The sequence below is a fragment of the Dendropsophus ebraccatus genome, chromosome 13 (assembly GCF_027789765.1).
Source record: "Dendropsophus ebraccatus isolate aDenEbr1 chromosome 13, aDenEbr1.pat, whole genome shotgun sequence".
Lineage (NCBI taxonomy): Eukaryota > Metazoa > Chordata > Amphibia > Anura > Hylidae > Dendropsophus > Dendropsophus ebraccatus.
The window spans coordinates 14,827,870-14,850,222 of record NC_091466.1 but is presented as its reverse complement, the minus strand read 5'-3'; the positions used below and the strand labels follow the sequence as shown (position 1 = coordinate 14,850,222).

At 42.2% G+C, this 22,353-nt stretch overlaps 2 protein-coding genes across 3 annotated transcripts in view; both read right to left on the bottom strand.

Moving 5' to 3' along the window:
- SEMA6C (semaphorin 6C) overlaps positions 1-21,648 on the bottom strand; it is a 459,642-nt gene extending 437,994 nt beyond the window's left edge. Inside the window, exon 1 of the mRNA XM_069949807.1 lies at positions 21,614-21,648. The gene's annotated coding sequence lies outside the window, so the exon portion shown is untranslated. The remainder of the gene's footprint in view (positions 1-21,613) is intronic.
- Positions 1-22,353, bottom strand: part of LYSMD1 (LysM domain containing 1) — a 110,695-nt gene that overhangs the window by 12,487 nt on the left and 75,855 nt on the right. The window lies entirely within an intron of this gene.

Genomic DNA, 22,353 nt, shown 5'->3' with positions numbered 1-22,353 from the left:
AGTTAGTAACTGTACATGGTGATTTAAGGCCGAAGCCGCCGCACTTAGCTCCAGTGCTCATTTATCTCCTGGCAAAGTTGTGCCATAACTTTTCCAAAAACATCATCCTTGTAATGCAGTTCTGCAGAAATTAGGCTCCGCAACGAGAGAGTATGTTAATTTAGAGAATGAGCGGCCATCTGTAGAAGAAAACCATCTTCTTACGTGCCAAAATTCAGAGGCGTGACAAACAGACCTGGATCTAAATGTTAACCACCAGTTCTGAGACGCAAGAAAAAGCTCTAGTTTTCAACCTTAACAAAAAAAAGCTCCAGTCCACAATACTAAGCTTCGGCCCTTAACCACGAGCTACAGCCCTCAACAAAGTTCTAGTCCCTAACTACTAGTTTGAGTACTCAGCAAAAAGCTCCAATCGTCAACTACCAGCTACTACTAGGTATAGTTCTCCATTAAAATAGGTTCTCAATTAAATTCTCCATTTCTTGATCAACATCTCTGTTCCTCAACACCAGCTCTGGTTCTCAACAAAAACACTTTAGTCCTCAACAATAGTCTTCAACCACTAGCTCTAGTCCCTCAGCTAAAACCCCTGGTCCTGATGTACTCTTTATGTTTTAATTAACAACTCTGTTCCTTAAAGGAGAAGTCTGGCGATTTCTAAAAGCAGTCAACCTGCAGGAAGTGGAGGGAAATTGATTACAAGAAACGACTTACCACTACCCGTGCCCGTGGGAGCCCCGCCAGGCTTCGGGATCTCTGCTGAAAAACCTGGCTAATGAATTAACCGCTTAGCCAGTCAGTCACTGGGGTGGGACGCGGCTCCAGTCACTGATTGGCTAAGCGGCCAGTCCATGAGCTGGGACAGGCATTTTTTTTTTTTTTTATAATTGTAATTTTTATTATTTTCCAAAGAAGAAAAAAAAACATAAAATTGTATGAACTGGGTGATGCATACGTAAAGGCAGCAGAACATTGTTATAATGCGTAACATAAAATAGATTTCAAGAAAATAGCTTAACCCCTCATCAGGAGCAGGCAGGAAATTCAGAATGATATACCGTAACAGAACAGCAACTACCAGGTCTGGGACAGGCATTTTACCCCGAGTCATGGCTTGATCATAACGGGAAAATGACTTCCGGCGGGGGTCCTGCAGCCGTTCCAGTTGCTCACCACGGGCACAGGGAGAGGTAAGTTCCTACTTGTAATGAATTTCCTGCCTCCTCCTTCAGGCAGCCGGCTTTTAGTAACCACCAGACTTCTCCTTTAACGAAAAGCTGCCTGTGACCCAAATGATCGAGCTCTGAAGTTCAATGAACACCTCTGGTTCTGAACCACATCTTTCACCCACCAGCTCAGATATGTAACAGGAGTTTGTAGACTTGTACTCAAAAAAGATCTAGTGCTCAACCGCAAACTCCAGTCCTCCTTTAGTCCAACAAAAATCTTTACATCTCAACAAAAAGCTCCATTCCTCAACTGAAGGCTCCAATACTCAATCACCAGCTCTGATTTATAACCAAAACATCTGACCAAAGGATTGAATGCAACTAGATTAAACTGGAAGATACAACAGAAACCACAAGATACAAACCAAGGACTACATAAGAATGAACCGAGAACCAACTGGATTGACTAGACACAAAGATGGACTAGAACAAATAGTAAAATAAAATAAATACAGAGTTTAAGTACAGAGTATATGTTATAATCCGCACCACCCTGTATTAGAGAAATCAGAGGCCAATCAGAAACTACTATTCAAAATCTTTCAAAGGTTTAAGGGAACAACTGAGCCAGTGCTATATATCAGATATGTTATAAATCACATACAATGCTAACACGGTTCCTGCCAAGTGTTGTATACAAATAATAGTGTAAAAATGTCATGCACAGTGAACAAAAAGCTGTCTGACCTAAAGCACCCAGTCAGGCAGCAATAAAGGGGGCAGCAGGTTCTAGCTTGCCATTCTAGTAGAGCCAATACACTTTATGGGCACCAATGACTCTACTGAAAGTCCTCACTCCTGTGCTTAACCACTGTGCCTGTCCCTGGATGATGTTACCATTATGACAACCTTAAGGCTGGCCACTTCTAAGGCTCAACATGTTAAACCTTACTATGAGGTTTAACATCCTCTATAAGTCCACCATAACTTGCCTGCAACTTCTACCTGACCCCTAAACTATTTACTGTGCTAAACAAAGCTAATATTTGACTTACAAAGAGTCATTCTCCAGAACTCAGGGGAGGAAAAACCTTTGTGGAGGAAACCTCTGGGGGAACCATGGCTAAAGGATTGCCTTTCCCTTGGGCTTAGTGGGTTGATGTCCAACTGCAACTAATGGACTTGAAATAAAAATGATATTGTTATCGCATAACTGGTGTCTGGTATAAGTCATGTCCCCCTTTTTTAGGACTCCAGGAGAGTCTTTTGTGGAACTTCTTTCATTTGTTATAGTTTTAAACTAGATTTTAGAAATTAGGGGATCTTTTTGTTGACTTGCCACCCTCCAGGAAAATTCTAATTTCTATATTGTGCTTTAAATGTGGAAACTGGCGGGTTTTAAGCAATATTCTTGTTCCGGAAAAAAATATATTCAGCTCCTGTAGAAATCAGCAAGAGAGTGACAAGCACACATATGCTGCCTACTATTTATACTAGAGTATTCCTACATCCCTGATGATCGCAGCAAATGCCACCAGATTATACAAGCAACTGTGATTGTGTGCACAAATTTTATCAAGAAATGTGTCCAAGAACTGAGATTTTTTTTTTGCGGAAGGAATAAAAAATAAATTATTTGCAATACTTTATGTATCTGTTAAATTAGAATCAGTACAGGAAAAGTAATGTATGTATTTACACAGTGACCCCACCAGCAGAATAGTGAGTGCAGCTCTGGAGCATAATACAGGATGTAACTCAGGATCAGTACAGGATCAGTAATGTAATGTATGTACACAGTGACCCTACCAGCAGAATAGTGAGTGCAGCTCTGGAGCATAATACAGGATGTAACTCAGGATCAGTACAGGATCAGTAATGTAATGTATGTACACAGTGACCCCACCAGCAGAATAGTGAGTGCAGCTCTGGAGCATAATACAGGATGTAACTCAGGATCAGTACAGGATCAGTAATCTAATGTATGTACACAGTGACCCCACCAGCAGAATAGTGAGTGCAGCTCTGGATGTTGTTCAGCTTCTTACGCACATGATTTCTTTATGTAAAATAGAGCTTAAAGATGGATACGTTCTTCTACGCAACTTCTATTATCCATTAGGACAAATTTAATGTTTAAGACTCCCCTCCACAACTATTATAACACAGCGACCCAAGGAAAGAATAAGACGTGAGCCCCAAGGGATGTGCGACATCAATATACCAACTCACAGCATCTTCCATGTGGCATCTTTAATTAATAGCGTTCTGTGATCCCGAGCAGCGGTGTCACACTTCTACATGGAACCATTGCCGGTCAAGTATAAAGCCAGCACTAAAATAGAAATGATGACGAAAGCGATAGATGAGCCTTAAAGGGGAACACACACTGCTGATCTCTGGAGAATTCCTGCCGAGAAGGAGAATTACTCGTATCATGACTTTTCTTATAATTTTCTATCATTTCCTTTCCATGCCAGAGGAAACAACGCAAAACTCTACAACCGCATCCGTGTTATATACGGGGCAAAGTGTAAAGGAGCACACAACATAGCCGCAGACTCGCTTTCACAAATCAGTGTACATAAGAAGTAGATGTTGCAGTCATTGGAGTAAATGGGAAACATATGAACACGTACATGCGTATGAATTTATTATTTTAAATATGAATTTATTATTCATATTGACAAATTGTGGTGTGAATGCACCCATACAGGCCAATGACAAACTGATACTTGGGGTACAGGATAATGACACTTGGAGTACAGGATAATGACACTTGGGGTACAGGATAATGACACTTGGGGTACAGGATAATGACACTTGGGGTACAGGATAATGACACTTGGGATACAGAATAATGACACTTGGAGTACAGGATAATGACACTTGGGGTACAGGATAATGACACTTGGGGTACAGGATAATGACACTTGGGGTACAGGATAATGACACTTGGGGTACAGGATAATGATACTTGGGATACAGGATAATGACACTTGGGGTACAGGATAATCACACTTGGGGTACAGGATAATCACACTTGGGGTACAGGATAATGACACTTGGGGTACAGGATAATGACACTGACACTTGGGGTACAGGATAGTAACACTTGGGGTACAGGATAATGACACTTGGGGTATAGGATAATGACACTTGGGGTACAGGATAATGACACTTGGGGTACAGGATAATGACACCTGGGGTATAGGATAATGACACTGACACTTGGGGTACAGGATAATGACACTTGGGGTACAGAATAATGACACCTGGGCAGGGGCAGCAATTTTCTTGCAAATCATGGCAGAACTGTAGCCTGGAGATAATACACCACTGAAAGTATAAGTCTGTTTGGAGGACCATGGGCCCTCCAGGAGCTCAGGGCCCCGGAATACTGCCCGAAACGGACCTATTATAATCCGCTACTGCACCTGGGTGATCAATCCAGGAAGGAGTTAACCACTGCTGCCAACTTTTGCACCTTCCATCCAGGAAGGAGTTAACCACTGCTGCCAGGATTTGCACATGGTGCCCCACTGCGCTTCCTCTCTCAGCAACAGATGTTCCTGGAGTCTCATCTAATACCTGTTTAGCTGGTAATGAGTGTGGGAGGGGGGCGCTCTGTCACCATTACACATGCAGATAATTTTACCTCTCGGATAACAAGTATTGGTTCTGGCTCCGGATATAAATACACATCTCAGATGGGAGACACGAGCGGCGTCTCGGAGCAGAATGTCTCTTAAACATTGAGATTTATCCACCAAGATAAATGACTAGGAGGATTCTAGTTGTCACTACATGGGGAAAAAGAATTTTAACAAGATTGGGACAAGATGCGCCATCACTTACTGATCACCTACCTTGCGTATAGGCGGGGAGATCCTTGGTCATTCATAGAGAAGACCTCATACCCAATATTATGTTAGGTTGCGTTATGCTAAAACATGACTTCCAGTTCAGGTCATGAGGACTCAGCATGGCTTTCCCTGTTTTCATATGGTTATAAAAATCAAGTAGCATACACCCTCTAAAATACTCACTATACCTAGCAGATACAGTGGACTACTAAGGAGCGGGGGATATTCTACAAGACCCCTTGAGTCTGCTTGGCCACACCCAAGGCCCAGTCAACCTGCAAGTTATGTTCCATCTGAGCTGTGGACTGCAAATACAATAAAAATCCCATAAAGTGCCCTTGAAAGGCTGAAAATACCCCACCACACATGCCCCTACTCTCTATGGGCCCCATGAACCATTCAGCAGACCCGAGAGGCCTCACATGACACAGTTGTCCCAATTGTTTAGGCTATGCGCTAAAGCTACCAGACAGCTCCTCTTTTTTCCAGAAGAAGGGGAACCCCCAAAGAGGACCCCACCACCAATAAAGAAAGGTGGGAACAATCAGCACCTGGACCCTCATCCCCACCAGCCCCATAACCATCACAAGTTTCCTCTATTATATATACAGCCTATTTGTTCCATGTCACACGTGGCGGAGTTGTCATCTGCCGCTGATCCTCATCGTATTTGCATTCAGATCCAGTAAGATGTGAGAAAGTACAAAACATCAGCGGCTCCAGAGAAGACAGTGCAGTGACAGTAATGTGGAGTGCCGGCATTAATGAGATTCCACCCTATTCTTCCTTTCTCGCTGTCACATTTGTTTTTTTTCCCCTTTTTTTTTTCTTTTTTTTCACCACGTAACTTTTCTATTTTAAATGGTGCTGATTCCAGACAGTCTCGGACTGGCACACCATAGAATCGGAGGTTCTTTCGGTGGGTCCAGTCACCAACCGGTCAGTGGGACACCTCGGAGCACAGAGCACTGTCACTTCCATTCTCTAGGACATGATGACACATTACATGATGACACAGGGACAGATTACTAGCCCAGTGTTTTCTAACGTGGGATTTTCCAGTTGCTGCAAAACTACAACTCCCATCATGAACTGCTGGCAGGGGGTCTAGCAGATGGGATCCTAACTACAGATTAAGGCATAAAGAAGGGACATAAATATAGATAGGGACACAAAGAGGGTCCTGTTACTATTTAGGGGTACTGTGATGGAAGTTTGTATAGAGGTGTGGAAGGTCCTGAAAAAGTAACGGGGATAAGATATTTATCTGGCAGATCCTGTGAAGCTGAATTGGAGGTGACTGGAAGAAGTTTTTGTGATGGAGTCACAAGGAATCAGCTCTGATCAGAGAAAACGTCATCTGTGAGTCACTGGGTGTGTCTGCACTGTAGTTACTTAGATGATATACAGAGCTTGTGTACAGCTGGTATCTACCACTATGTGGTCACTGTAAGGTTAAGCCGACACACCATCTCTTTTTGGCGGTTTGACTGACCAAATAACGTCCATTTTTTTTAAATGATGTCTGTGATTTCTAAATAATGGACGTTATTTGGCCTTAAAATGTGGGACGTCCAAAAGGACATCCATCAGATGGCCATTTTTTTTTTTCAGTGTGTGGAAGGGTGCAAAAAATGTGTGTGTGTGTATATATATATATATATATATATATATATATATATATACATATGTATATATGTTTTCACTGAAAATAAAGCACCCTGAAAATAAGGCACCCTCTACTCTAAATTAGGGCACCCCCTGAAAGTAAGGCGCCCCCCAAAAGTAAGAACGACTGTTGCAGGACTCACCTAATCCCCTCGGGACCTCCAAAGCCCAGTGCTGTATGTAGCTTCGTCCATGGCCTCGCCCTCCGCACATCCCAATGCACGCCCTTCCAGAGTCACGCCACCACACACTTGACACACATTGCGAGAAATAGGACATCCCCCGAAAATAAGACATAGGGGGAGATTTATCAAAGTGGTGTAAAGTAGATGTGTCTTAGTTGCCGCTAGCAACCAATCAGATTCCACCTTTCATTTTTCAAAGAGACTGTGAGGAATGAAAGGTAGAATCTGATTGGTTGCTAGGGGCAACTAAGAAAATTCTACTCTACACGACTTTGATAAATCTCCCCCATAGTGCCTGTTTTTGAGGGAAAAAAGAAACATAAGGCACTGTCTTGTCTTGTTTTGGGGGAAACAAAGTAGTAGCAATGCTATTGCAGAGGCCTCAGCTTCTCCAGTCCAACACTGGTTCCAGACCCCAATACAGCGATGTACTTTTAGGGTATAGAGACATAGTAAAAACACCTGGGCCCACAGGCCTCAACATCATAAGCTTATAAGATAGGCCTCTGCCATAATATCTATCTGGAGCTCTGGCAATTCCGAGGATATATGAAATCGATGTTATAACCGTTTAATTTCCAGAAATCCCATTTCTATGATGTGCAAGAATGGGTTATGAGGGATGATATAAAGTGAGCAGTTTATGGGATGTGCAGCTGAAATACATAACACACATCTCTCGGCGGCCATTTCCTTCTATTCTGTCCACTTCTAAGCAGCATTTTATATGAGATATCTATCATTTACACAAGCAGTTCATTCCCTGTATACATACATTACTTATGCTGTACTGAGTCTTACTGTTATACACTGAATGATATTATAATACATCGTATATAACATTAATGCTGTTATACTCCTGGGTTATACTGCAGAGCTGCACTCACTATTCTGCTGGTGGGGTCACTGTGTACATACATTACATTACTGATCCTGTACTGATCCTGAGTTACATCCTTTATTATACTCCAGAGCTGCACTCACTATTCTGCTGGTGGGGTCACTGTGTTCATACATTACATGACTTATCCTGTACTGATTCTGAGTTACATCCTGTATTATACGCCAGAGCTGCACCCACTATTCTGCTGGGGGGAAAACATAAATACAGCCATACGCCTTACACTGTATCCATGTTTTCTTGCCAGCCCTAGGGCTGCATCCAACTTCGAACGTGGGGAAACAAATGCCAAGTGTTCAGGTTCGGAGAACAATGTCTAACCCAAACAGTTCGACAAGTCTGCTTAACACTACCTCCTGCTCCATCTAAAGTCGGCCCTATTAGTATTTCTCCTCTTATTATCTTAGGATATATATAGGTTTATCCCAGGCAGGTTTACATTCAGTTATTGTAGATTTTCCTACCTCATCTGCTGGAAGGTTGTTCCAAGTATCTACTACTCTTTCAGTACAGTAATATTTTCTCATGTTGCTTCTGATCTTTCCCCCAGTAATCTCTCACTGTGTCCTCTTGTTCTTGAGTTCAGCTTTTCATTAAAAACATTTCCCTCCTGAACCTTATTTGGTTCTTTAACATATTTAAAGGTTTCGATCATGCCCCCCCCCTTACACAGGATACCAATATATATACTGCCCAGCATACCATTATATATATATACAGGCCAGCATACCATTATATATACAGCCCAGGATACATATATACACAGCCCAGGATACCATTATATATATACAGCCCAGCATACCATTATATATATATATATATATATATATATATATATATATATATATATATATATATACAGGCCAGCATACCATTATATATACACAGCCCAGCATACCATTATATATATACAGCCCAGGATACCAATATATATATATATATACAGCCCAGCAAAACCATTATATATACAGCCGGGGATACCATTATATATATACAGCCCAGCATGTCATTATATATACAGCCCAGGATACCATTATATACATACAGCCCAGCATACCATTTTTATATATATATATATATATATATATATATATATATATATATATATATATATATATATATATAGCCTAGCATACCATTATATATATATACAGCCCAGGATACCAATATATATACTGCCCAGCATACCATTATAGATACAGCCCAGCATACCATTATATATAAACAGCCCAGCATACCATTATATATACAGCCCAGGATACCAATATATATACAGCCCAGGATACCATTATATATATACAGCCCAGCATACCACTATATATATATATATATATACACATATACAGCCCAGTATACCATTATTTATATATTTATATATATATATACAGCCTAGCATACCACTATATATACACAGCCCAGCATAGCACTATATATATATATATATATATATATATATATATATATATATATACAGACCAGCATACCATTATATGTATATACAGCCCAGCATACAATTTGCTTTCCCTACAGCCTGGCTGCACTGGTGATTAATTTTAAGGCTGTCAGAAATTACTATCCCTAAATCCTTCTCTTCTGAAGTCTTTACCAACACAGAACTGCCGACATGATACTCAGATAGAGGATTCCTCATTTCCGTAATCCCAAATCATCCAATCCTGGCTGCCCACTCCGACCACTTAGAAGAGCTACTTCACGTTACATTGTATAAATCTGTATGGGGGGAGCTGTCCGTGGTGGTGGTCGTGGTTTCCGGGAGCAGTGCAAAATCGCTGTTCCCTACTGGTCTAAAGAGGTATTGAGGCAGCTGTGCAATCTTTTCTTAGGGTGCGTTCACACCTACAGGATCTGCAGCTGATTTTCTGCAGCAGATTTCAGTTAAATAACTGAACACAGCATCAAATCTGATGCTGTGTTCAGTTATTTAACTGAAATCTGCTGCAGAAAATCAGCTGCAGATCCTGTAGGTGTGAACGCACCATTAATGGTATATTCTCCTACTGCACGACTGGACACTGACTGTATAAATCTATCCACCGCCTTGGCACGGGACCTGTTTCTCTCCAGCACAATATGTTTTATTACGACTAGCCTCATAAGCGCCGATTGGGGCAGCCGAGTGTCTCTCCTGGGAAAAGCAATTTTTCCCTCACACTTACAATAAAGTGCTTTTAATGAGCCTTTAATTAACTTTTAACAATGTGTCTGTGGCAAGGTGATTTCAGTCTGAAATATTCTTTCTTTCCCGTTCGACACCGCTATTGATATTCCGCTAACCTGCAGCTGATGCATTCACATTGAATGAACCTTGGGCCTTCAGTGATGGCGAGGGACAATGAGCCAATGAATTGGGAACATTCATCTGTTACGGTTTAACAGGGTAGTGCGTTTATAGAATTCGCTGCAAGAAATAGCTGCTTATATCTCTGGAAATCTAGAAAAATTATTTCTACCCGGAGTATTACAGCTCGGAAAAACCTCAGCTGTGTGATACAACACCTATAGTCTACGTATGGAGAGACCATAAGGTGCTACGTAGGGACTTATTTTTATGTATCTTATCACCTAAGTGTCGGAACTCAATCCGCCTCAGGCTCCCGGCAGCGGCTATTCATCAACGGAAGAGGTGCGAGGGCAAATTGGTCTTTCCTGACAACTGCGGATTATGGATGGGACAGGAGGCAACAAGGTTCTGTCAGACGTAACCTCTGTGTCCACAGTAAAAGAAACAAATCTTCATGGGCGACTACAAGAGCGGCTCATCCATAGGAGGAGGGTGACAAGGAAACGGCGCGCTCTTCATCACAAATGGGACGCGGTGCCTCCATATTCTGTACATGACCTCACAGCGTGATAAGTGCTCGCTACGGAAAGACACAGAGATAACACATTTGTTTTCTGCCGGCCGGCCGGAAGATTTATGTGATGGCAGCGGCCATCGTGGGAACGGATAAGGAGAACATTTTGGAAATAGATGTTATATTAAAAAAAAGCTAAGTAGCAAGACTTCATGGGGCTCGCCGAAGAATTTAGGACCTTGATCTTCAAGTTTGGGCCGTAAAGTCAATAAAAGTGATGGAAGTCCTCAACGTCAATAGCTTTATGTCATCATGGTCATCACCAGTTCTCCACGATGTCCATACCAATAAGCTACTGGTGTTGGGTGACAAAATCAACCATGGACACTTCAGGCTTAAAGTCTTCTCCTTTGAGGGCTTCAGAAAGATGTCAACATTTTGCCACTGTCTCCTGCATGGGCTGGAAAGGGCAATTGTCTCCATTGCCTTGTTATTACCCCTCCAAGAGGTCGAGAACCTCGAAGGGTACAGAATTTCATGTTAAAGGGGTACTCCAGCGTGGGGGCTATTTTTAGATGAGGCCGGGGAGGAGGTGGCTGAAAAAAAAAGACGCCCACTCACCTCCCCGATTCCAGCGGCGGGTCCCGCCTCCTTCACTGAGTGGCTGAGCGGACCTGAGACGTCACGTCTCGGGCCCACGTCAGAGACCAGGAAGCGGCCGAGAACCGGGCACCGGAGCGCCGTGATGCGGGACCCGCCGTTGGAACCGGGGAGGTGAGTGGACGTCTTTTTTTTTTTAGCCACCTCCTCCCCGGCTACATCTAAAAATAGCCCCCACGCTGGAGTACCCCTTTAATTAATTGGACATATTCGAGACTCTACGAGTGCCATCCCCAGGATTACCACTCACAAGACTCACAGAAACAAAGACCAGAGTCTGTTAATGTATTCAAATGGGAGATTGGGTGGACAGAAGACTCACCTGTCAATAACCTTGAGGCTATGTGTATATGCTTTGCCCATCTTTTATGGCTCTATTCACACATTGGAAGAAGTTAATGTAAAAACAGCTGATAATTCCCATTCAGTAAAATTAAAGGGAATGTGTCACCAAAAAAATCACCTACTGCCCAAAGGAGTTATCGAAGCTTAAAAAAACAAGGCCACTTCTTCCCTAGACAGCAACGTCCCTGGCCTCAGCTTGGGTGTGGGTTTTGCAGCTCAGTTTCATTGATGTAAAGCTTAATTGTAATACCACATACAACCTTAGGACAAGGGTGGTGCTGTTTTTCAAGAAAGTAGAAGGATTTTTTTTTCCAATCCTGGATAACCGCTTTAAATAAAGTTACACATATCTTTTAAGATTTTTTTTTTTTTCATTTACTATCTATATTATAAAATAAAACTTAAAAAACTGTTTTCATTCCAGGCTTAAAACTAAGTTTACCCTTCCTGTTCTGTACAGATCATTTCCCACCTGTGCCCTCTTTATCATCACAGGCAGGAGTACACTGACAGGTGACACCAGTATATAGATAACATACATACAAAGAAGTCTTTATTATTTGTCTGAATGGGACAGGTCCTGTTTATCGTGCCTATGTTCCATGGGGCTTGCTGTAAAGCATATCACTAAATGTTGTTAAATAAAACAGCACAGGCAAGATGGCAGTCTGCATAATAATCTACAAAAAATATATATATGTAAAAAAAATCTGACAAATTAGGAAAAAATAATATGTTTCTAGATCTTACGCTGATCAATAAAAAAATAGGTCATACAATCTTTTTTATGTGTAAAAATGTATTTTTTGGCCAGTTTTTATCCCAAAAGGCATATGGTTTGCCAACTGCACAATGGCATTTCCTGTAGCAAAAAAAAGGTCTAAAAAAAAAATGGACTAGATGAAATTTTTAGCTCATTAATTCATGAAAAGTTTTTTTTTTCTTTAAGGGTAAAAACCAAGTATGCACATAACAATAAAAGAAATCAGACATTTTCAAAAACTTTTTTGTAAACGCATTTGTAAACAAAATAAAAATATAAATTTTTAAACTTTATTTTAGGCTATAATTTTAGTATATATGTGCTCAAACTGACATTTTGCCATTGAGTTCAATAGAGTTTAACTGTAAAAATAAACGGCTTTTTTTGGGTCATAGATTAAACCTCCTGACAACAGGTCTAATATGAAGAACATGGTTCCTGTGCGGAAACACTCATGTACCTGTTATTATAGGGAGGGCGCTTTCACAGAAAACATACCATCCATATATATCTTCATTCAGCGTTAATACCAGACTCCATGCTGTTCCTATAGTAATGACGGACATTTGTCTAAAGAGAAAATTCTTCTGGTTGATCATAGAGACGCGCGTCACTCTGACGTCTTCCCGGCTTAATCTTTAGACTTTCATCCGCACAGTGATCTTTTCCCTTTTCGTTCAAGGACTGTTTCCCCTCTTGTTTAACAGAATTATGCTCTACGGGAGCCCGGCAAATCACCACTAATTTTATTTAACAGCACTTACACCAACACAGCGGCAGGAAAGTTAGGAGTGGACTTAATTAAAACCTAATGTAGACAGGACATCCTCACCTTGCCAGCAGGGGCTGAGCGAAATCAGAAAGCAGAAAGGACGGAGAACAATACCTGAAAAGAGGCTGTAAATGGGCGAGAAGCAATTAATCGGGTTACTCTGGTTCCATCAAAGACCCCCAAGTCAGTGGCATTGTCAGGAAGAGCGTCGAGCCCAGATTCTCCGGGAGCTTTACTTCAATGCAAGAAATACTGCATGAGATAGTGTTCCGAATAAAGAGAAGAAAGAACCATTGATCAGAGACATCCCATGGCCCCCAGACAACTGAGTACACATGCCAGACACCAACACCTTTCAAAGACAAAATAATGAGGGAGCCGCATCTGGTAAATTCAGAATTTGTAAATGAAAATGTTTGAATTTGATAAAATGATGGGAAGATTTACTGTGTGGCCACCAGTCTAGTATATCCCACCATATTCGCAAAGAACTGGTTTCAGAAATTGTTTTCGAATGTCCAACACATTGTTGTTTTGGACAAACCATCACTCTAACCAATCAGCTTGATTGGGGGCTGCTCTTCATTCTAAAAATCTATGTATGTACAGACTGTAGTCCCCTCTCATGTGCCTATAGGATAACCCATTGGTTCTTGAATGCACATGGTGGTCATGTCCATTCTCTGTCTGACCTTCTGTTTTGCATTGACACAAGGAACATGAAAATCTCTCTCTACCTCTATGAGACGATACCGGTTTGCCCAGATGATATTACGTAAATGATTTTCACTTGCAACCAGATGTAACGCTAAGCTCTGTGTTGAGGAGTAGTCCAGCTGATCGGGGGGGGGTTAAAATGTATACCCATGTTGGTGCAGATGTCCATCTGAAAGAAGATGGGGTGTGATAGGGTTTAATACCATGGACCTAGGAGAAACCCTTCTCTGTTTCTTTAACGTAACAGTAGAACGTCAACTTTCCTCATTTTTTATAATGTTAAAAGCAATTTTGGTGATAATCTTAGTAAGGTTTCTCCAGAAATGGTCTTCCTCCCAAACGATATGAGCCATGAAGTGTTCACTGATGCACCTCCACTCACTTCATCTCTCCCCACACCCTGCACATGCCGCTCCATCCATCAATATTTTATTTTTGTAGAGTGGGGCCCCCGCATCTCCAGCTTTCATTAGATTGATATATGAGAAATGGGAGCGCAGCTCGGAGGGGATTTATTAACTTGAGGAGATATATTGAGGTAGAGATTGAAGCCAGTTTCTTCCATGCATGGAGACGGAAGCAGAGGATGAGTAATGAACGGATGCCTCATGCCTCTTCTCTGTCATTAGGGTGTTTACAGTGTTACATTCACCTCCAATGTTGAGCAATAAGCTCCCAGTGTTATCAAAGACTCCTTTTAGAAATTACCAATGTATATGTGATATTCTGATATAAAGTGAGACCCCTTTGAGATGACAACCCAATATTTTGGTAAAAATTGGTGAAAAAGTTATGGGGACTCAAAAATCTTGTCTTCCTAAAGAAGTTGCCTTTTGGAAATGTTTAGTTAAAGACAATTTAACACGGTAACTATTTTCTGTCCTGAAATAAGGCTACAAAGCTACCTTACATGCTAAGGATGCCCACGTATTCATTTCAGGCTCAGGTGCCATCTTAATTTTTCGTTTGTTCTGTTTTCTTCTCTGTTCCAAGAGAAGTTCCCCTTCAAAAAAAACCTGGTGGATCTTGACATGGACGAAGCAGAATTACAATTCTTACCGGAGAAGTGAACTCTTAAACTACAATCTGTTTAGGGCTAAATGGAGTCTACAGGACGTCCCCATTCTTCAGGGTTAAAAGGGTTTTTTGGAAAACCAAAGCTGATGTTCCATCCTTAGGATAGGAAATTACTATGAGATTTATGGGGGTTAGACTATCTTTCTATTGATTAAAGGGGGCCCTGGCACAGTTCCAAATATTAAGTAGTGTCTGTGCCTGATATTACGACTCACTACAGCTTAATCCCATTCAAGTGAAAGGTACTGAGCTGTAATACCAGAAACAGCTAATATAAAAAATATGAAAAGGGGGGAGGGGGGGCTGTGAATGCCACTGCCCCTTCAATTAATTGATCATTGATGGTGACAATAATCGGACCCCACAGATCTGATACTGATGGTCCATCCTAAGAAGAGGAATGTAAGTTGTTCTCAGGGAGATCACCCAAAACACTGCATAGACACCAGCACATGTTCTTCAACATCAATGAACCTAGAAACATTGCCCCCTGGGAAGACAAATATGCAAAATACTGCATATTTAAAGGAATGACAGTTGACCTCAGGGAGATTAACCAAAACACTCATATTTGTCTTCTCAATGTTCCTAGATTCACTGACGTTGAGAAACAAATGATGGTGTCTCCGTGGTGTTTTGGTTGATCTCCCTGAGGTCACCCATCATTCCTTTGAATGCACTAGGCTTTGCTCCTATTAGCCAGAATCCAGCTCCACGCTGATGGGGGGCGAATACCCCGAAACAGCAGTCTGTGGATGGATACCTTACTTGGGTTTCCTTGACCAGAGACCCTCCTTGGCTTGGTTGTTCCTACTTGGAAGAAGGTCTTGATGGTGTCTCCTCAGTATTTTTACATATCCTAAGAAGAGGACATTATGAATATTATTTATTTTTAGAGCACCTTTGGCTCCAGGTTAAAGTACTGATCATAACAAAAACACGTACTGATGAAAAGGGAAAGAGGTAATCTCATTCGCTTAGTATCTCCAGAACCTCTTTGAAAAGATATGAGCTTTGCCATTTACAGTCCTGCGAGTATTCACCAATAGCGAGGTGCACCAACAAAGGCAGAGGTCATGAACACAAGGTCAGACTACAAGTACCAGGCTAAGAATCTTATGTAGTGAGACAAAGGCAAAATCTAGAAACAAGGTTAAGGTAGAGAGCTGGCAGCACATGCTGGAACAGGGCGATATGAGTAGCAAGCATTGTTCGAATAGACAATACTAGAACTCAATCTTATCCATGTTTACCATATTAGAGTTTTGAAGGTTACGCTTTAACATGAAGCCTTCCAAACCTACATTTTTAACCTAAACCAGGTTAATGTAATGGTTGGGGTCATGTGCCTATTTTCTGCCCAAGACTCCTTGCTGGTTTCACGTCGAGCTGAAGACCCAAGTAATCCGATCCAGTCTAGTTGACAACTACCTATGGTAATTCCATCCTCCACCTTGGCTTGCACTATCCATCAGATTTTTGTTGTGCTGTAGGTGGAGCACCACTTTAGCAAGTAACGTGTTTGCGGAAGATAATTGTAGGGACGAAACAGTTAAAGAGACGGCACAACTTAGCTCCCGTCATGCTAAAGCAGGCACTAGACGCACCAGTTATATCAATTAGTTCCTTGCAAGTCAATATTTTACAATTAACAAGATGCAATGATTGATGTCTCCATCCGCAGAAAATGGCTACTAGACATAGGCTTTACCTCGGTGATTTTCTTAATAAATATCGGAAGATTGAGAGTCCATGAATAAAATCCAATGGGAAGAGGTTGTAAATCTTTTTGAAAGGGAATTAGCTCTCTTTTAAGCGATCATGGCTTGTCGATGCTTTGCACTATTATCATGTGTAGTGCTCCATCTGCAGAACATACCATCCCATTCAACATCAATAGCGTAATCTATTGGTGGCGGTACAATAGTCAATGGCCATGAAATGCCAAACAGGATCCGAACAGGGAACTCAATGCAAGTAGAATGTAGCCTGACAGAAACACGACGCTGTGGTTCTATGAGATTCTCTATTGGCATTGTGAAGACATTCGATAACTATAAACTGCTGAACCCGAACGTGAACAGGACAGACAATGACCGAATGTCCTGAAAGACGACTTCAATGAAGACGGAATGCTGTAGCGATAGGATGGGAAAAAAGAAGTCAACGGGATATTCGATGACTATAGAAGTTTAACTAGAACTCAGTGGGTCATTCAATGGTCGTCTAACACTAAAATGATACAAGGGAAGCTGTAACAATATGATGTGTAGCTGAGACGTGACACAACGTCGAACGACAATTGAATGGGGAACTGTGCCTCAACAGGACACTCATTAGAGTGAAGGTAGGCTGCCAGAGGAACAGAGGGATGTACGGGGCTATGGGACTGCGCTTTATGCCCAATGGTGTGTACACTAGAATAGAACTGGACTAGTCACTGTAGAATGAGTACTAGAGTGGAAGTAGAATACACACTGTAGACTGTACACTACTGTAACAGCAGATCGCTAGACTACAATATGAGACTTCACTTTTAGAGGTTGCCTTTCTTGGGTCCTAACAATGGCTTCCTGTACTTAGGACTAATAGTAGGGAGGAATAAGGTGACCAGTCAGCAGTCAAGGAAGGAAGTCAGAGAAGCAACTATCAATGTCACAAGCACAAATACAATTTGTCATTAGATGAAAGGAACCAATGGTTATGGATTGCAGGGTGACTCACATGGAGTACAAACAGGTAGAGGACAAATAGAGAGACGGGACAACACTATGTGCAGGGCCGTATTACCAGCTGCTGCTGCCCCCGGCACTGCACCCGGAGACGCCCCATTTTCACTCACCAATTAGCATCAGGATTTTCTAGTTTTTGAACATCATATTGATAGCTGATCAGTCTTGGGCCATGTTCCCACGTTTACTGTACGTCACCAAATGCAGCTGAAACCAGACCCTCATGCGGTAAGCAATAGGCGTATGGCCAATAATTCTAGTAACAGCACATGACTACTGAGGAAAAAATGGGAGTGTGGATTTTGCCACATACATTTCTCTACATGTAGGAACACTGTCTGAATCAAGCTTTTCATGGTTAGTAGATTGGTAGGTAACAGCTCCAGGCGTCACATTTAACACCACTACCCCAGACCTGAACAATGCCTCCATGCTGTGACTGGATAACGCCACCAACCAGACCTGAACAATACCGCCATACTGTGACTGGATAACGCCACAAACCAGACCTGAACAATACCTCCATGCTGTGACTGGATAACGCCACAAACCAGACCTGAACAATACCGCCATAATGTGACTGCATAACGTCGCCATACGAGACCTGAACAATACCACCATAACCCCCCCTTGAAAAGACACCAGAGTTACTGGCAAGTCTGAACAGGAGGTGGGAGACTAAAAAAAAAAAAAAGTTGTTTCCTTCCCCCTGCTCCCTGGTGCTGCCCCCCTGCAAGGTGCTGCCCCAGGCAAGGGAACAGGGGTGCCTAGTGGTAAATACGGACCTGACTATGTGATGGCAAACAAGCTGGGAACATCAGGATCAGAAAACTCTCAAACTTTCCAAGTGAAGGTAAATCACTTCGCAATACTTAATACTGGATTATATGAAAATGACCAGACTAACAAACGTCCCCTTTAATAAGGCATGGAACCATCACTCCTGCAAAGTGACTATCCTCCACATTAAATGCTGGGAGAAGATGATACGGTAGGAGAATTGCTGCTATGTCCATAACAACTATTGTGATACTGGGCATTGGGAATGGTAGAAAGTGCCCTACAGTGGTAATAGGCATTAGTGATATACTGGAACTGGATTCTAGTGATCATACCATGTACAATAGGGTGGAACTGGGTGTGTTAGTGATGGTATAAAGTAAAGTACACAGGAAGAGGGCAACAATAATAGAGGGCACACTGCAGTGATACTGTACATAAGTGATAGCAGAATGTACACTAGAGAGGATAACAGAGTGTACACTGCAATGATACTGGACATTGGGGATAGTAAAAGTACACTAGAGATGATAATAGAGTGTGCACTGCGGTGATAGTGGACATAAGTGATATTAGAATGTACACTAGAGAGGATAATAGAGTGTACACTGCAATGAAACTGTACATAAGTGATAGCAGAATGTACACTAGAGTGGATAAAAGAGTGTACACTGCAGTGATACTGTACAATAGTGATAGCAGAATGTACACTAGAGTGGATAACAGAGTGTACACTGCAATGATACTGGACAATAGTGATAGTAAAAGTACACTAGAGATGATAATAGAGTGTGCACTGCAATGATACTGGACAATAGTGATAGTAAAAGTACACTAGAGATGATAATAGAGTGTGCACTGCAATGATACTGGACAATAGTGATAGTAAAAGTACACTAGAGTGGATAATAGAGTGTACACTGTGTCCAGTGGCATCGGTGATAGTATAATGTACACCAGAGTGATACTGGGCATCGGTGATAGTATAATGTACACCAGAGTGATACTGGGCATCGGTGACAGGTATAGTATAATGTGCACCAGAGTGATACTGGGCATCAGTGATAGTATAATGTGCACCAGAGTGATACCGGGCATCGGTGATAGTATAATGTGCACCAGAGTGATACTGGGCATCGGTGATAGTATAATGTACACCAGAGTGATACTGGGCATCAGTGATAGTATAATGTACACCAGAGTGATACTGGGCATCAGTGATAGTATAATGTACACCAGAGTGATACTGGGCATCAGTGATAGTATAATGTGCACCAGAGTGATACTGGGCATCAGTGATAGTATAATGTGCACCAGAGTGATACTGGGCATCAGTGATAGTATAATGTGCACCAGAGTGATACTGGGCATCAGTGATAGTATAATGTACACCAGAGTGATACTGGGCATCAGTGATAGTATAATGTACACCAGAGTGATACTGGGCATCGGTGATAGTATAATGTGCACCAGAGTGATACTGGGCATCGGTGACAGGTATAGTATAATGGGCACCAGAGTGATACTGGGCATCGGTGATAGTATAATGTACACCAGAGTGATACTGGGCATCGGTGACAGGTATAGTATAATGGGCACCAGAGTGATACTGGGCATCGGTGACCGGTATAGTATAATGTGCACCAGAGTGATACTGGGCATCAGTGATAGTATAATGTGCACCGGAGTGTTACTGGGCATCGGTGACAGGTATAGTATAATGTACACCAGAGTGATACTGGGCATCAGTGATAGTATAATGTGCACCAGAGTGATACTGGGCATCGGTGATAGTATAATGTGCACCAGAGTGATACTGGGCATCAGTGATAGTATAATGTGCACCGGAGTGTTACTGGGCATCGGTGACAGGTATAGTATAATGTACACCAGAGTGATACTGGGCATCGGTGATAGTATAATGTACACCAGAGTGATACTGGGCATCGGTGATAGTATAATGTACACCAGAGTGATACTGGGCATCGGTGACAGGTATAGTATAATGTGCACCAGAGTGATACTGGGCATCAGTGATAGTATAATGTGCACCAGAGTGATACTGGGCATCAGTGATAGTATAATGTGCACCAGAGTGATACTGGGCATCAGTGATAGTATAATGTGCACCAGAGTGATACTGGGCATCGGTGACAGGTATAGTATAATGGGCACCAGAGTGATACTGGGCATCAGTGATAGTATAATGTGCACCGGAGTGTTACTGGGCATCGGTGACAGGTATAGTATAATGTACACCAGAGTGATACTGGGCATTGGTATAGTACAGTATAATGCATTCTATGATGGATCTCGGCTTCGGTACAATGTGATGTTAGTGGAATCTCGGAGCAGTGTCACGAGGTTCAGACTCTCTACAGAGCACTATATCCCCTTTCATGTGGATTACAGTGAGGTAGTGACCTCTCAGGCCCCACTCTGTAACTTTCTGAGGTTCAGCTGTGGATCCTATGTATTATTAATGACATTATATCGCAGCTAGCCCTTTAGGTCCGGGTGTGAGGCTATGTTCCAGTATAAAGAATAATCTCCCATCTTCTAATAGGCGGCGTCACCTCTCGCAACAGCCGGAGGAGAATCAATACCTGCATCAGAAGACGCATTATCTGCAATTAGCTATAGTTCAGGTGAGTACATGGCCCCTCCTGCCCGCAGATCCTGGCAGCTGCCCGACACTAAAACTTATCAGAGCCGTCACTCCTGCTCCGTCCGTCCTCCTCAGCTCATTTTCTGCTGCCACAATGTACAGACTTCTAAGACGGCTGTGGAACACAGTTGCTGAGTTGGATGCAGAGTGTCAAACCCAGTGAATGTAGTAAGTGTGAGCAGTGATGCATACATTGTTGCTCACCTCCCGCTGCTCACTCTACAGGGGCAGGGACTCCAGTCAATGGCAGGCGTTCCTGTTCCTGTACAGTACATTGGGCAGTGATAAACATTTTCCCATCTGGATGCAGAATGCAGTGAATGTAGTAAGTGTGAGCAGTGATGCAAACATTGTTGCTTACCTCCCACTGCTCACTGTACAGGGACAGGAACTTGAGTCAAAGACAGGCGTCCCTGCTCCTGTACAGTACATTGGACGATGATACACATTTGAATGTACTGGGTGTGAGCAGTGATGCATACATTGTTGCTTACCTCCCAGCTGCTGACTGTAGAGGAGCAGGGACCCCAGCCATTAACGGTAGTCTTCCTCCTGTATCCAAAAACGTATTATTAATTTTTTTTATTTTTTTTTCATTCAAACTGAATCTGATTTATATTAAATCAATTTGCTCATCTCTACTAGCCACATCTATGATGTCTGGTTATCTACTAGTCATATGTGCAATGTTTGTCTCCTAGTCATATGTATAATGTTTGGGTGTCTAATAATCCTGTATTTTTGTACTAGCCATACTGTCTACTAGTCACAACAGGTTTCGTTGGCCTCTCTACTAGTCACACTTGCAGTTTCCTTGGCTTTTCTACCATCCACATGGCCCTAATTACTACGCCACCTTCACCCACTGCCCTATGATTGTATCTAATAGCACTGGCTAGCATAGGGTGGGGTATTGGCTCCCACCCTGGTGTACAGAACCCGCGGCACATGCCCCACCAGCCCAAGATACATTCCAATACATGTTCAGTAAATCACATTAAATGGCTGTTCGGTCCACATCAGCCTCAGATCTTTATCCTATTTCCACTATAACCGGTGCACATCCTTCCGCCCCTGAGATGCCGGGATGAATAAATCTCCTTGGTATTTGGGCACAGTCCAGCTCACATAATCAACGTACTAAGTCAGGGTATTGTGAGTGCTATTGTTACTGGCATATTGATTGTCCTCATCCAGCCAGACTCCCTGAACGTCCCCACGGTTTACTGCTCAT